The 18,029-nt window shown below is 40.2% G+C and overlaps 1 protein-coding gene across 1 annotated transcript in view; it reads right to left on the bottom strand.

The window, feature by feature from the left end:
- The window catches only part of DENND1A (DENN domain containing 1A), a 452,638-nt gene extending 441,236 nt beyond the window's left edge, over positions 1-11,402 (bottom strand). Inside the window, exon 1 of the mRNA XM_029920022.1 lies at positions 11,338-11,402. The gene's annotated coding sequence lies outside the window, so the exon portion shown is untranslated. The remainder of the gene's footprint in view (positions 1-11,337) is intronic.
- Positions 11,403-18,029: the final 6,627 nt, after the last annotated feature.

The following is an 18,029-nucleotide window of genomic DNA, read 5'->3' as shown; positions in this document are numbered from 1 at the left end:
TGTATAAGTCTAATTACATGAAATAGAAGTTGGGGTTCTGATTTTTTACTTTGCTTATCCATTTGGAGTGTCATTGTAACTACTGTATTGTAAATGATGGAAAATAATTGCATATGTTAAAAAATAGTGTTATATTCTAAAAAAATAATAAAGTTACACAAAAAAATTAAAAAAATAAAATTAAATAAAATTAAAATAACAAAAAAAAATTTTTTTTAAGTTTGTCTTTAAAAAATGGTTTGTAGATCAAAACATACAACACACAAGTATAAAACTACTAACGATAACACAGGAGAAAACCTAGATGATCCTGGGTCAAAGACTTTAGATAAACCACCACAGGCATGATCCATGAAAGAAATAACTGATAATCTGGACTTCTATTAAAATTAGAAACTTCTGCTCTACCAAAGACACTGTCAAGAGAATGAGAAGATAAGCCACAAGCTGGGAGCAAATATTTGCAAAAGACACATTTGGTAACTGTTATCCAAAATATACAAAGAACTCTTAAAACTCAATAAGAGGGGCGCCTGGGTGGCTCAGTTGGTTAAGTGATCAACTCCTGATTTTGGCACAGGTCATGATCTCAGGGTCATGACATCAAGCCCTGCGTCAGGTTCCGTGCTGAGTGTGGAGCCTGCGTATGATTCTCTCTCTCCCTCTCTCTCTTCCCCTCCCACACTCATGCACATTCCCACTCTCTTTAAAAAGAAAACAAAAAACTAAGTAACAAAACAATTTTTAAAAGTAAGCCAAAGACCTTAATAGACACCTCACGAAAAAAGATATACAGATAGCAAATCAGCACATGAAAAAATGTTCCTCATGTGTCATCAGGGAGCTGCAAATTAAAACAAGATACCAGTGTGCCTGGGTGGCCCTGTCAGTTAGGTGTCCAATTTCGGCTTAGGTCATGATCTCACGGTTTGGGAGTTCAAGCCCCACATTGGGGCTCTGTGCTGACAGCTCAGAGGCTGGAGCCTGCTTCAGATTCTGTGTCTCTCCCTCTCTGCCCCTCCTCTGCTTGCTCTCTGTCTCTCTCCCTCTCAAAAATAAATAAACATTAAAAAAAGTTTAATAAATAAAATAAAATACAACAAAATAAAGTAAAACAAGACACCACTACACACGTATCAGAACGGCCAAAATCCGGAACAATGACAAAACTGAATGCCAGTGAGGATGTGGAGCAGTAGGAACTCTAATCCCCCGCTGGCAGGAATACAAAACAGTACAGCTACTCTGAAAGACAAGTTGGCGGTTTCTTAAAAAAACTAAACATAGACACCTGGGTGGCTCTGTGTGTTAAACCTCTGACTTCAACTCAGGTCATGATTTTGTGGTCCGAGAGTTCAAGCCCCACATCAGGCTCTGTGCTGCCATCTCAGAGCCTGGAGCCTGCTTCAGATTCTGTGTCTCCCTCTCTCTCTGCCCCTCCCCCACTCTTGCTCTGTCTCTCAAAAATAAATCAATGTTAAAAAAAGAAGTTTTTTAAGTTAAACATACTTTTTGCCATCCAGCAATCACATCCTTGGCACTTACCCAAAGAAGTTGAAAACTTAGGTCTACCCAAACACCTGCATGTGAATGCTTATAGCAATTTTTTTCATAATTGCCCAAACCCGGAAGCAACCAAGATGTCTTTCAGTAGGTGAATGCATAAATAAACTGCAGCACATCCAGATAATGCAGTGTGATTAAACACTATATAGAAAGGAGCTAGGGAGCCATGAAAAGACCTGGAATCACCTTAAGTGTATACTACTGAGGGAAAGAAGCGCATCTGAAAAGACTACATACTGCATAATTCTAGCTATAAGACATTCTAGAAAAGGCCAAATCATGGAGACAAAAAAGGTCCGTGGCAGCCAGGCGCTGGGGATGCATGAAGGGATAAACAGGGAGAGCACAGAGGATTTTTACGGCATTGAAAATACTCTGAATGATACTGTAATGATGGGCCCATGTTACTATACATTTCTCTAAAACCACAGAATATACAACATCAAGAGTAAACCAGGACATCAACAATGGACTTGGGTGGTTACATGTCACTGTAGGTTCTTAGATAGTTAACAAATGTCCCACTCGGCAGGGCATGCTGACAATGGCTGAGGCAGTGGGTGCCTGGGGTGGCGTATATAGGAAACTTCTGTAACTTCCTCTCAGTTTTTCAGTAAACCTAAACCTTCTCTAAAATATCTTTTAAAACAAGTGATAAATAATAGCTCTCATTTATTAAGAATTTTCCACATCTCATGCATGGTACACTCCCATGTGATCTTTCAACTAAATGAAGTAGGTACTATTCAGGCTTCCATTTTATTGTTGACTAAATGAGACTCAAACTGTATTTTGAGGGAACTAAAATCTGAATCAACAAACTTGCTGCTCGTGTGGATTCTATGGTTAAGTAGATCAATGAATTGCTGGTCCAACTAGAGGACCAAAGGCCTCATGCTGGGAGCCACCAATGCAGCACGAATCATACTGCCATGAATTACCAAAAACCCTCCTATATTGTAATTTATACCCAGATGGCCCCTAAATTGCACACTTTAGGAAGAAATCTGGAATCAGCTTCAAATAACTAAACATTAAGAAAATATATGGCTCACTTTCTGTGACTTTAAGAACAGCAATTCAAAGTCATTCTACATCATCAACTTAGAGCATCAGCATAGTGTAATAAAAAGCACAAGCTTCAAGCAAGCATACACAATTAAGGTAAAACTCAAAATGTATCTCAGTAAAGAAAGCAACTTGAGAGGGGCTTCAAAGATACAAAATGTTCTATTTCTTGAGTGGCGGTATGTGCATTTTCACTTATGCTTTAAACTATACTCACACATATAATTTGCATGACAGTTTTCACAAACTTGTGTAAAGAACACAGACTAGACTTAAAATTCCAACTCTGGGGGGCGTCTGGATGGTTCAATTGGGTTGAGCTTCTGACTCTTGAGTTCAGCTCAGATCATGAGTTCAAGCCCTGCTCCGTGCCCACAGCACAGAACCTGCTTGGGATTCTCTCTCACTGTCTCTCTGTCCCTCCCCCACCTACAGGCACGTGAGCTCTCTCAAAATAAACAAACTTAAACACACACACACACACCAATTCTATCCTTTGGACAAATCACTTCTTATATCTAAGCATTAATTACCCAATACTTATTGAGGGCCTACTATATTCCAGGTACTGTTTCTGGCTTTTGGAATATACAGGTACAAGAAAGTTATTTCTGGGGCGTCTGGGCGGCTCAGTCAGTTGAGCATCTGGCTTCGACTCAGATAATGATCTCACAGTTCATGGGTTCAAGCCCCATGTCAGGCTCTGTGCTGACAGCTAGCTCAGAGCCTGAAGCCTGTCTCCAATTCTGTGTCTCCCTATCTCTCTGATCCTCCCCTGCTCATGCTGTCTCTCTCTCTCTCAAAAATAAATAAAACATTAAAAATTAAAAAAAACGAAAGAAAGTTACCATTTCTGCTCTCACGGAACCCTATTTTTCTTACCTATATAATTCAGCTAATTAGGTGGTGGGCAAAAGCTTTAATACAATGAGCTCTCACTAGGCTCGGTTATAGTTTAAAGAAATATTCTAACAATACTAAAATATAAGCACATTATGATTCTCAAAGGTATCCCTTTTGAAAACCAGCTTCAAAAGTACAGTGAGGGCTGCCTGGGTGGCTCAGTCAGTTAAGCATCTGACTTTGGCTCAGGTCTCGATCTCACGTTTCACCAGCTCCAGCCCCGCGTTAAGCTCTGTGCTGACAGCTCAGAGCCTGGAGCCTGCTTCAGATTCTGTGTCTCCCTCTCTCTGTCCCTCCCCTGCTCGTGCTCTGTCTCTCTCTGCCTCTCAAATATAAATCAAACATGAAAATTAAAAAAAAAAAAGTACAGTGAGATGAGGTTCCACATCTCTAGCCCAAATAAGAAGTTTTTCAATAAGCATGTCAAGTACTTAGGAAAAATTACAAAGATTTTTAGGGAATCCATATCTTTTGAGTAAGTGGCATTTTGTCCCTACATTACTGCAAATCGTGGTTCATACCTTAATACTCCATAAAAATGGATTCATTCTCACTGGTAAATTCAAGAAAAGAAAAATAAAGAAAAGCTAAAGTAATCATGCTAACTCCTTAAAAAGAAAAAAAAAAAAAGAAAGAAAGAAATCCTTGTTCAGTTCATGAATGAAAACTGCCTTTCCCTGATTTTCTGTACAAGCCTGATTTTTCTTTCCTCCCGTTACCTGGTTTTCCTAATCGTTACATGTGCAGGTTTTATAAGCCAATACTTTTCAGGACGATGCTACAAGAATGAAATTAAAATCCTGATTCTACAACTTGGTGGTTGTCCAATCTGGGCAATTTGAGCCTCAGTTTCCTCAAAAATAAGACCCATCTTCAGAGGGTGGGTTAAGATGTAACAAAGTAATACTATGAAAAGTGACTGAGACTTCATAAGGACTCAATAAAAGTCAGCTACTTTTTCACCACTCTTTAAAAATGCTCCGATTATCTTATTACTGAAAAGAAATAAGATAATAAATTTAGTCAGTACCTCTACTAGTATTTTAATGGGAAGTAAAACAACTCCCAAAGGGCTTTTCTTTTTTTCCCCTCTGCTCCACTTCTAAAGAGACAGCATAAATTGTTATTTTTTAGATCAATTTTGTAAAAATATCTAACAATGTTGAGAATCCACTGGGGCCACAGATCCAGGCAAAGTTCATAGAATTATGAGTCCTGCAAAGCAAAAGCTCAAATTCAGAATATAACAGATCAGGCTCATTCAATCCCTTCGGTTGGCTGAGACTTGGTGTTCTTCAGGATATTGCTGATCCAGAAACGTGAACAGATATTTACCGGAGACCGTAAAGCCAGGGGTTTTGTTGGTTTGTTTTAATGTCACTGATTACAGCTGCAAACCTCAGCTAACCAAAGCACCAACTCCTTCAGAGTTCCCACAACCGTGTCTTAACTGGGCTGTCCACTGCTCCTTACCAAGTGGCCCCTGGACTACTGCAGTAGGACGCTGGGAGGGCAGCTGACACGACAGGAAGCTGGTGGGGGCACGGGCAGCCTGGAGAGCCTGATGCTGCTGCCAGTCTCCCAGGGCTGAGCGGCTGCCCAAGCAGAGTGGTTCTGGGGTGCCAGCTGTAAGGAGACACTTGTGTCTGGAATGCATTCCAGAGTTTCAGCAGGGCCACTACCATCTGATCATGGAACAGGCCAGCTCATCCCTCTTGCAAGAGCACCCTCTTCTGAGACCTTCTGTCAGGCAGCTAAACTCAGCTTTGGGAGCTTTCCCACAACTTGAGATGACTCTATTCGTTTTCTGGGATCTCCATGTAAAGGTGGGCTCTTGAACAAATGCATAAACTGGAGTACACAAAATGGGACATGACCAAAGAAGCATAAAAACGAAGAAGAAAGTAGATCAAATCTCTACTCGAAATGTTCCAGCTTCTTTTTAAAATCACACACCTAAGTAACAAGCACTGTACACAGAAATGTCTGTCGGCATTATTTACAACAAGAGAACTCTGGAAACAGTCTAAAGATGCTATTACAAGTTAATATTGCTCATAAACATGATATAATAATTCATAGCAACTGAGAGGATTTTCACAAAGCTATAGTAATAATTTCAGAAGAAAAGCTTAACGATCTGGAGGAGACAGCAAGGAAAACACACATACAGCAGATCAGAGGAAAAGTTTAGATGTTTTATTCATACTCACACACAAAAGAAAACTACAAGGAAATAAATATACCAAAACATTAATAGTGTTTACCCATTGAGTGAGGATTTTTCTCTAGTTTTTCAGAAATATTTAAATTATATACATATTCAAAACCTAATAAGAAAACAAACCACTAAAAATTTTAAAAGAAAAAAAAAACACAAACTAGGAAAATCAGTCAATAATCTCAAATAACTTGAGAAAATTTTTAGTTTTTTTTATTTACAATGAGAATATAACATACCACAGTATAAGAAAAATTGTAAGAAAGAAACTCCCACAGAAGTTTATAGAACAAAATGTATACTAAATCCTCCAATTAAAGACCCGTAAAGTAGTTTTAGTGCTTTCTAACCCACCTTCTCACAGCAGGGAATTAATCCCTTGGGGGGATGCAAACAAACTTCAAAGAGAAGATTATGCCCAGACACCAGTACTGTATAGCGTAAGGTTTATACCTAAGTTTGCTCAGATACTCTGGCAGAGATCAGAGATGCAGAACCAAGGAACAAAGACTAATCTTAAGGGAGATTCCTTGTAATCATTTCAAGTGGCCAAAAATAAGGTACTAAATAATATCAGAAAAAGGCACACAGTAAGTATTATTGAAAACAAGAAGGTTGTAGAAATAGACAAAAAGTACCTCCAATCAAATACTAAGTGACAGCTCATTCCCTGGTAAGAGTAACTAGGAACTCTCACAAGCTCCCAAAGCAAGCAAGCAGCACCATGAGTGCAGTTTGTGTTCCCAAATCTTACTGGCACAACATTTCCAAGGTGTCCCATTCAGTGAGTGTCATAGGTCTTGATGCACTAAGTGAAACTGACAGATCACATGTCGCTTCCATGGATGTCATGGGAATCTCTCCAGAGCACAGTAACAGAGAACTTATAACACATGTCTTTAGTAATGCAGACATTAAGGTAATAATCAGGGAAAAAGAACTGTCTTTAAAGTTAATAATTTTTCTTACTGACCTCTCTCACATCTGTCATTTTTGTGTGTGTGTGAACTGTTTTGGGTTTTTTTGTTTTGTTTTAGGTATGATTTAGAAGTACCTGATCATTTTTTTTCTATGATTTTATTTTTGAGTAATCTCTACACCCAGTGCAGGGCTCAAACTTACAACCCCGAGATTAAGAGCTGCATGCTCTACCCAATCAGGCACTCCTAGAAGTAAGTTCCTGATCATTTCATTAAAATGTTTTAAGAAGGGTTGGCTTTAGCTCAAACAGTTACTTCGTGTCTGGTTCATAAAATGTTTTAAGTAAAGGACTAGCGTATCCCAGTAATTTCAGCCTTATTTACCCAGTGTGGGGCTTGAACTCATGACTCTGACAGCAAGAGTCACATGTTCTACTGACTGAGCCAGCCAGGTGCCCCTATTAGTTTCCCAATTATTTGAAGGGGGTTGGGGGACGGAATGACAGGAAGGGAGAGAATCTTTTTTTTTTTAAGTTATTTATTTTTGAGAAAGTGAGTGGGGGAGAGTTAGAGAGAGGGAGAGAGAGAATCTTAAGCAGGCTCCACAGCCAGCACGAGCCTGAGCCCTACATGGGACTCCATCTCACAACCATGAGATCATGACTTGAGCTGACATCAAGAATCAGACATTTAACCAACTGAGCCACCCAGACGCCCCCTACTTTCCCAATTTTTAAATCAGCTAGTCATCTAAAAGAAAGCTAAAATCCTTAATAGGTTAAGGACCCAAAGGCAAAACTATATATATAAATTTCTTAGAGGAAAACATCTTCATATCTAGAGGGCTAGAAAATATTGATCAATTGTACTACATTAAAATCAAGAAGTTTTGATCAAAGGTAACATAAAGAGAGTGAAAAGCAAACCATACAGTGGAAGAAGATATCTGTAATACATACAACCTGATAATATACATCCTTATATAAAAATAATCTTACAAATCAATGAGGAAAAGGCAGAAAACTAAGAAAAATTAGCAAGAGACTTGAACAGGCACTTTAAAAAAAAAAAAAAGAAGCTATTCAAGAGGCCAATAAACAAAAGGTGCTTGGTTTCTTTACTCATCAGGAAAATGCAAGTAAAAACAACAAGCATATACTGCTATAGAACCATCAGGTTGGCAAAAATCAACAAATCTAATTGTACCAAGGACTGACAGAGTTGTAGGGCAATACACACTCTCAAACACCGCCGGAGGGAGTAGAGACTGGCACAATTTTGAAAAACAGTTTAGCATAACCCAGTAATCAAGTACGGTATCTATCCTAAGGAAATACATGTTTAAGCGTGCCATGATTCATGGATAAGGAAAGGTCACAGAAGTATTGCTTGTAATAACCCAAAACTGCAAATAACATCAAGTGTTTTCAACAGTGGAATGGATAAAATGGATATAATCCTATCACGAATTAACAGCCATGAAAATGAATGACTACAGCTACACACAACATGAAGGACCCTTACAAACAACCTGCAGTAGAAAAGCAAAACTACACAAAGAATAATTCCATTTTATAAAATTCAGAAACAGGCACTAAGTTACATTCTTCAAGGAGGTATTCTTATATTGTAAAACTAAAAGAAAAACAAAGAAATGATTATCATAAAAGTCAGAATAGTTGTAACCTCTGGAGAAAGGAAAGGAAGCGCCTCTGGGTGCCAACCAAACCCACCTCCAACACTTACAGGACCTCAGCAAGAGTACAGATAGAGGCCTACATACCCCAAGGGTAAATATTTAAAAGACATGAAACAAGCGTACAAACTATTAAGTAAAATCTGTTGTATCCTTCTAGCATGACAAATATACCTTTTATAATTGCCTGGAAAGCCAGATTCATAGAAAGTTTTTGTATTCCTTAGAGTTCTGTGCAGAAACACGGTGGTACAGGGAGAACTGGCCACTGGCCCACTGCTTGTCACCCCCTTCTCCATCCCACACTGCCAAGGACCTTGCACGCAAGCATGCAGGCACCTCCATTCACAAGTCTAAGCTCCATCCCATACCCTACTCTTCACAAACAGCCACACTCAGGCCGTCCCTTCTATTCACCAGCAGCCCAGTCCACTCTCAGAAGGACCTACCCTAGGAGAGGGACTCACACAGGCTCTGGAAACAAGCTGAGGGCCATTTGGGCAAGAAATTCTGAGATCCTAGGTACTTAACCGTGGTCTAGCCTGGAAGGGTTCAGGCTTTAAGACTCTAGAGACTCTCTGCCCCACGGAAGACGGCCAAAGCAGGGCCCGCTGAAGCACGGGGCCAGCGCAAGGACTCCTCCTGCCAGAACGGTACTTCCTTAGACCCGTGCAACATTACATTCCTCAGCCTGACAGCAGTAACATGGGCACGGACTTGATAATTTTTGTTAAACTGTACATATAAGTTTCATGTGCTTCTTTCCACAAATAATGGGACAGACACTGTGTGCCTGCTGATCTGATACGCAATATCACACAGAGACCCCTGCCAAAAATCCTTAGCCTGAATCTCATCATGAGATGATCAGATCCAAATCTAGAGACTTTCTGCCAAACAAAAGACCTAACTTCTTCAAAATGTGTCTGTCATAAAAGGTAGAGAAAGACTGCAAAACTGTTCTTTACTGAAAGAAACTAAATACATGTGAAACTGAATGGACTGCATGATCCTGAATGGGATTCTGGATCTGAAAGGAAAATGCTAATAAAGAATACTATTGGGACAACTGATTAAATTTAAATATGGACAACCGATATTATATCAACATTAAATTCTCTTATTTCAATATTTGTACTAGAGTTATGTAAGAAAATTCTTAGATATATTCTGAAGTATTTAGGGGTAAAGGGTTGCTATGTCTGCAACTTATTCTCAGATGGCTCAGCAAAAATAATACGTATATACACACGGAGTGTTAAAGCAAATATGGCAAAATGGTAATTGATGAATCCAAGGAAAGGGCATATGCACTTGACCATTCTTATAACTTTCATATTTTAAAATATTTTCATAATAAAAAGTTTTTAAAATACACTAAAGGGTTAAACAAGAAAGACGTCTGTGGGAAGAGGAACTAGGTGACTAGATAAAGACTTCGCATTTTGTCCATTTTTCCATCATATTGGTACGTTTCTCGTTTTGTTCATATTCGAAAAATAAATTTTTCATTCTAACTTCAGGGTCAGAGGAAATCCAAAACCTTACAAGAGGAAATATTAGCAACTGCAGAAATAAATATAGGTTTGTCCTTAAATGTGTCTGATGAATCATAGCCATCATCAACCAGTTACTCTGTAAAGTCAGCCTACAGAGAAGGTGCCTCAGGACACACCTACGGGATACCTCCCCATGCAACGGGTTGCAGAATAAGAGGCATAACGGGACATGGATATTAACGTTCTGCTTCTAGAACGACCACAGATTTGTACCATGGCTCACAGCCTTCATTTGATAACCCTGAAAGTGAAGCACACAGTAATCTCACGTTTGATATTAAGAGAAATTCATGCATTTTAACAAGTATCAGTGACCTTCTGCAAAGCCCTGCAGGTGACATGGAAAGACATGCCCAATGTAGTCACTTTCCTCAAGAAGGCAACGGAGCAAAGTACAGAAGACTTGAACTGAAACTCTTGGTTATTCCACACAGTACTATGTGATCTTGGGAAGTTATTTGATCAGAGATTCCATTTTCTCATCAGTATAATGAAGATGCCACCCAACTCTCTTTAGAGGTTGTGGCTGTAGGGATGGACTCCGTACATCAAGCACATAGGACAACAGAGAATGAATGAAACGTAGCTGTTTCAGGAGTGTTAGTCTAATATAATGAAATTGAAACTCTTCCATAGCCAATTAAGAGCGTAACTACAATCAAAATCACTATTATTCCAAGTTTCTAATCCAAGTAAACTCACTCCCCTTAAACACCACGTAATATAACACAATGTCTGTGCACGGACCAAGAGCTGCTCCCTGACATCCCTCTGGCAAATGCATCACTCTCTTACTCACCAAGAAAAACAGCACTAGGTTAGAAGGTTATTTTTTTCCTCATTAACCAAGAAAGATTTTAGGTTGAAAAGTAATATAATCAGCCTTTGCAAGATACTCTGACTTTAGCAAGACCCTGTTTCTCCAGGAATACGCTTCCAAATTATTCCAAAACTGAAGCCAGAGGAGGTATTTCCTCCAACTAATTTTCAATCTTCTCTTACCAGCAGACCTACAACTTAAACTACATTAAATCCATTTCAAATACCTCCTTCCAGTTTAGTGGCAGAGATTGCTCTTTATATTATTTTGTAACTTAATTCTTAGCCTTCCTCATTAGCCAGGTGATAATATTTCATATTAAACAGCTGACTTCCAGGCATCTGTGAAAGTTACAAACTGAAACCCAGTGGTTACAATGAAAAGAACCATACTTTGACCCCACTCTAGCAGGGACTCTAAATTGTTCACGGTGCTTATTCTCCATTCCTTGGGATGATGTGGGTACAAATAAAAGGACAAATCAATTAAACCTATTTAAAGATAAATCGCTGTTTAGAATATTCGCATATCCCACATGCACAACTCTCATACAATAAACGTATCATAGTCACACATGCAAATACCTGAAAGAGTGCCACCCGTCCTAGGATAGGCCACTTCAACATACACTTCAAACGTGGTCTCTGGGTTCTGCCTACAAAAGAAACAGATCATGATTACTGACAAGGATTGAGGCAGCAGGGGACAGAATGTGTGGGCTATGGTATAAAGCAGACCTTAAGTAAAATCATTAGCTCCACAACTTAACAGCTGAGGAGCTTTGGCCAAAGTCCTCAACTTCTCTGAGCCATGCCTTCCTCATCTATAAAATGACAATACCCAAACAGAAGAATTATTGTGAAACTTGAACAAAACACACAAAAACTGTCTGGGTTCAATGCCAGGCAAATAATAGGCCAGCCATTATCATAATTCCATAGATGTCATATTTTGAATTTACACAGCTGCATCTCCAAAGCCAGAGGTAGAACTGTGAGGAAACTCAAACTGAGGCACCACTAACACAAAGTAGCTTCTCCCACATATTCCAGGACAAAATACAGACGATGCAGTCAACTTGCTTATTTTAAGTTATAAGGTCTGAAATAAGAGAAACAGTACCCTAAACCACTAGGCTAATATGAAGACAAGATGCTAATCTAAATAAAAGATACCATTCCCAGGGTGCCTGGGTGGCTCAGTTGGTTAAGCGTCCAGTTCTTGGTTCTGGCCTCAGGTCATGATCTCGCAGTTTGTGAGTTCAAGCCGTGCGTCGGGCTCCACACTGGCAGCGTGGAACCTGCTTAGGATTCTCTCTCCCTCTCTCTACTTCTCCCATGCTCATGCACGCTCTCTCCCTCCCTCTCTCTCTCAAAATAAATAAATAAAACTTAAAAATACCATTCCCACATAGTGGGCTTCACCTGCATTGGCAATGTCAAATATATGAATGTTCATTATTATATCCTTTTACCTCTTTATGTCAAATATTTGATAATAAGTTTGAAAAAGATCGCAGCACTAACAGAATATTAACAGTTGTTAATTCTGAATGATGAGAACACTAGATTATACTACCTTTGAATCTTCTCTTTGATTCTGAAACTACAGTAAAAAGGTATTTCCAGATTGGGGCGCTTGGGTTGCTGAGTTAAGTGTCCACTCTTGTTTTGGCTCCGGTCATGTTCTCTAACAGCTCATGAGATAGAGCCTCCACGCTGCTTGGGATTCTCGCTCCCTGCCCCTCCCCCACTGGCTCCCAGGGGTGCGTGCACTCTCTGTCTCTCTCTCTCTCTCACTCCCTCCCTCCCTCCCTCTGTCAAAATAAATAAACAAACATTTAAGGGGCACATGGGTGGCTCAGTCCATTGAGCATCCAACTTAAGCTCAGGTCATGATCTCCTGGTCTGTGAGGTCTGTGAGTTTGAGCCTCACTTCGGGCTCTGTGCTGACAGCTTGGGGCCTGGGGCCTGAAGCCAATTCTCTCTCTCTCTCTCTCTCTCTCTCTCTCTCTCTCCCTCCCCCCTCTCAAAAATAAACATTACAAACATTTTAATTAACATTTTAGAAATGATTAACAAATTCAGATTGTCTGAATTCCAGATTGACTGAAAATCGTTCAGAAGACAATGTTATACTTTCAAATGTCTATAACTGAATTGTATTTTACACCTGACCACAAGGCTCAGAGAAGAAACTGAGTCACCTGGACAGTTCTAATGGTTAATTTCAATCAAATAAATACTTTGAATTTGTTCAGTATATTTCACTTTTCACAATAACTCTCATTCATCTCATTTCAACCTCATTATACTCCTATGAGGGCAGGTGGATCAGTTATGATTATCCTCACCATACAGGTGAGGAGCCTGAGGGCAGAGATTCTATGTGATTTGCCGGTCAGAAACAGCCAGAATCCGAATTCACACTCCTGGCGCACAAATTCTGTGCTCCACCGATTCTGGATCAACTTCTCCCTCACATTTCCACACCTCTCACAATCTTACAATGCTAAACGGCAGCATTTTTTTTTCTTACATAATACATGTAACAGTGTATTTTACAAATAATGCCACCTTAGATTGAGTAAAATATGTTAATACTCCCCTCTCCTTCCTTTGGAGTAAAAAAACTGTGTATTTTGTCAATCAAGGGTCTATTTAGCTATCTTGTAAGGATCATTCTTCCTTCACTAAAGAGAAACTTAAGCTTTTGCTTTAAATAAAATAAGTACCTACAGTGAAAAGAGTTCACTCTCTAAAGCTCAGGGTATTTAAGTATACATTGTCAAACATAATTTTAAAATCAGACAGTAAAGCAGACTATTTTATTTAAAAAGCTAAATAAAACAAAGTAAACTGAAGTTTTAAAAGAGCCTGAAGGGGCCCTTGGGTGGCTAAGTGGATTAAGTGTCCGACTTTGGCTCAGGTCATAATCTTGTGGTCATGAGTTCGAGCCCCATGTCCAGCTCTGTGCTGACAGCTCAGAGCCTGGAGCCTGCTTCAGATTCTGCATCTCCCACTCTCTCTGCCCTCCCTGCTCATGCTTGCTCTCTCTCTCTCTAAAATAAACAAACACTAAAAACTAAATGAAATTTAAAAATAAAAAAGCCTTAAAATTTTTTTGTGCTTTTTTTCCCCAGCAGAAGGGTACAAAAAGCTCTACAAGGTCAGCATCCTTCGGCGACCAAACAATGTGGAAAATGTCATATGGAAACATCCCTTTCATTCAAAGGATCCCAAAGTGGAGTGTTTGATGAAAGAAAAGGAATGTTCTTAGGTCATCTAAAGAACATCAGGAAGATTCCTTCTAAAACCTAAACAAAGCTTTCTTAAGTCTATTTTGCAACTGGCTGAATTTCACCTCAAAATTTCATTTGGAAAATTAAAATAACAAATAATGCATATACATACCAAATGTTTAAACACCGGAGCTCTGATACATTATCCTGTGCCACTAGGTTGAGGCATTTTGTACAGACCTACTACCTAAATGAAGACTGTGCTAATGTCTATACCCACTGTCTCTGCTGCTTCTCCTCCCTTTCTCTAATGCGCTTCAACCCCGCTCCTGGGCCCATCATGACACCGCAACTATTTAGAATTACCAACGACCTCCACGTTGCTAAAATGTGCGGAAATGGCCAATTTGCAAGGTTTGTCTTAATCTCCCAGCAGCATTTGACACAGTTGATCGACTGTTCCCTCCTTAAAACACTTTCTTCTCCTGGCCTTCCAGGATAGCACTCTATTGGTTCCCTTCCTCCCTTACCGGCTGGGCTGCTACGTTGCTAATTCCTTCTCCTGTAAGCTCTCCTACCCTCGAATTCAGTCCTGGACCTCTCCTGGCCTCCACTCAGTACTTAGGATAATCTCATTCAGCCTCACAGCTTTAATTACCGTGCAAATGCTGAAAAGCCCCAAAGTCACATCTCCAACCTTCCCCAACTCGACTCCCTTTTTCAACTGCCTTCTCAACATCCCCACTTGGACCAACAAGAAGCATTTCTAATTTGACAAATGGTGCTTTTTTTCCTCAAATCTGTGTCACTTGAAATCCACCAATTATTCAGACCAAACAATACTTGGGAGCATCTTTGACTCCTCTGTTTTATATGTCACAATCATTTACATGCCACAATCAGCAAATACTGTTCGTTTGATCATCAAAATATACCCAGAATCTGAATGCTTCTCAGCATCCCCAACCCTACTACTAGGCTTCCATGTCACCATCATCTCACCTCAATAACTGTGATTAACACTCTCCTGACTGACTGACCTTCCTGCTTCCTCTCTTGCCCGCCTTCAGTCAGATTTCAACTTAGTGGCCAATAATCCATTTATTGCAAAGGTCAGTCTATGTCAGGCCTCTGCTCAAAACCTCCCCAAAGTGTTCCATCTCACACAAAGTCAAAGTCAAGTCTTAATTCTTGGGATAGATGATGGGGATGGCTGCGCAATACATAGTTAAAACCACTGAACTGTACACTATAAAATAGTGAAGATGGTCAATTTTATATGTATTTTGTCCTAATTTTTAAAAAATGGGGCACCTGGGTGATTCAGTCTCTTAAGCATCCAACTCCTGACTTTAGCTCAGGTCGAAGAGTCCTGGGATCAAGCTACTTGTGGTACTGTGCATGGAGTCTGCTTAAGAGTCTCTCTCTCTCCCCGTCTGCCCCTTTCCCCCCACTTGTGCTCTCATACTCGCTTTCTCTCTCTCTCTCACTCTCTCTCTCTAATAGAAAAAAAAACTGAGGAGGGGGGAAAAGTCCTTACAAGGGTCTGCGTGATCTGGCCTCTATCTCTCCAACTTCGTTTCAGACATCTCCCCCTTGCTCACCGCACTCCAGCCACACAGGCCTTCTTTCAGCTCCTCAAACACCAAACTCATTCCTATCTACAGTCTTTGCACTGGTCTTCACATGGGGGACCCTTCCTGTCTTTCAAATCTCACCTTCTACTTGACCTCCTCAGAAAGACCTTCCCCCAACACATCCTTTACCAGCTGATTTTAATTTTCCACAGCGTATCTTATCACAATCTAGGTCACTGTCCATCTCCCTCCTCTGAATGTAAACTGTGGGAGAGCAAGGATGTCATCTGTCATACCCACTAGTGTTTCCCAGGTACCCAGACAGTGCTTGGCACATAGCCAGAATCAAACATTGAGTAGAAGAAATGAAGGAAGTACAGACTAGCCTTCCTGGGGTCTGAAAGATTTCAATAAATGACAGGAGTGATTATATACTTCTGTGATTCCCAAACTTTAGCATGTGAAGAGAGAGATTTCCAGTCCCACTCCAGAGTTGGCGGGGGGGGGGGGGGGGGGGGGGGGGGGGGGGGGGGCCCAAGTGGAGGAGGGTAGGACCCAAGAATAAGCATTTCTAACAAGTACTCAAGTATTTGCTTACTAACAGGTAATAGTGATGCTGTGGACTAGTGACCCCACTTTAAGAATGAACCACTGATCTAGTTAAATGGAATTCTTCTTCCAAATAATTTAGTACATACAACATAAAAAAAAAACCTAAGTATACCTCAAGAATCCATCATTTCCACTGTGCTTTTGCAATAAAATAGATTTCAAAGAAAAACAGCATTTGTAGAAGCGCTGAAGCTTTCTCCTCTTCTACTGCTAACCATGGTTATTACTGCTTCATTCTAATGAATGATAATAAAACTACCTAAGTTTTTCACTCTGTTCAAATAGCTGCCAGAGTTCTAGTACACGGAGCCAAAGATTATGACAGTTTCTTTAAAAAAAAAAAAAAAAGGGAGAAAGCAAAGAGCTGACTAAAACACTAAGAACAAATTGGACTATAATTATAAGTTATAGTCATGCTTATCCATGATCACTTACATGTTGCCTTATGGAAGCAGTGGTGACTAATGTTGTGACAAGTTATATAACACACCAACAAATATACATAAGTTATTTTAAGGGGCCAGTGAAGCCAATGCAGATGGAAGCATTTTCTATTTCTCTGCAAATCAAAAAACAAATTTAAAAGTGTCTCTTCTAAATGCAAATGGCAAAGAGACTCTTAATATTTTCATTAAGCCTATAAACAACTAAGCCTACAACAATCTCCAGAGAGTCTCTGGGACTACCTTGAGACTGCTGATTTCCTCCATTACTCTTCAAGATGCTCAATATTTTTAACTACTTGGCTAAAGGAACCGAAAATCCTATTTCTGTCCTATTAACACTCACTGCTAATTCAGTACACGTAATGATGCTGAGAATACCATATTCAGAGCCAATTTTCCAATATGGACCCAAGTTTTCCCAGAACACTTCATGATCTAGCTTAACATATTACCATGGAAATGTCCTGCTTCTGCCATGATATCCCACTATTATTTGCCTTACATCGTATACCTCAATGATCTGGAACCCTGCCCACCTGCCAAGCAACTTTTTTTTTTTTTGCCACGCACCCTCACCTCCTGCAGTCTTGTACCCGAACATCTGACTGTACAGAACTACGTGCAGCCGACTGAACAAACCAGGTTCTGGTTCTCTCGTGACATCATTACCATACTACTTCCACTACTGACTGTTTCTGCGTGCCAGGCATGACACTAAGCACTTTACGTGCCTTACCTCTTTAACCTTCAACCACCCTGCATGTGCTGCTGACCCATTTAAAGAGGAGGTACTGACACTCAGAATAAACTAACTGAAGTCAAAGCAAGGGAGCAGCAGATCAAATGGATCATCTGAAGGATGATCTAACCCCTTTACCACTCAACATCATTCCGGTGCTCTTCTCCAAGGAATAGTCTGGAATTCCAGTCTTTTGACTAGACAAACTCACTCATCAAGCCTCGGCTAGGCACTTCCTCTTTTATGGGAAGCCTTTCTCAACCCCCACACCCATAGCCCAGACTGTTAAGAGGCCCTCCCTCCTCTTCACTTCCAGGGCTCCCTGTGCTTCCTTGGCTCTTGCTGTTCTTACCACATTCAAACCTGATGCAATTACAATTACCCAAGGGGCTTTAGTTTTTTTAAGATTATTTATTTATTTAGAGAGAGAGAGACAGAGACAGAGAGCATGCATACAAGCAGGTGAGGGGCAGAATCCTAAGCAGGCTCTGCGCCATCGTGGAGAACCACCCATGACCTCTGATTAAATATCACCTTCTGCACTAGACTGGCAGCTCCATGAGGGCACCGACTGTCTTCTCATAACCCTCGTCTGACACCTGCCATAGTAACTGTTTGGCAAATGAGTCTTCCTCCAACACCTGACATGTGGCTTCCAGCT

Source organism: Suricata suricatta, chromosome 13, assembly GCF_006229205.1.
Source record: "Suricata suricatta isolate VVHF042 chromosome 13, meerkat_22Aug2017_6uvM2_HiC, whole genome shotgun sequence".
Taxonomy (NCBI): domain Eukaryota; kingdom Metazoa; phylum Chordata; class Mammalia; order Carnivora; family Herpestidae; genus Suricata; species Suricata suricatta.
The sequence above is the reverse complement of the archived record's forward strand: the minus strand, read 5'-3'. Positions and strand labels throughout refer to the sequence as shown.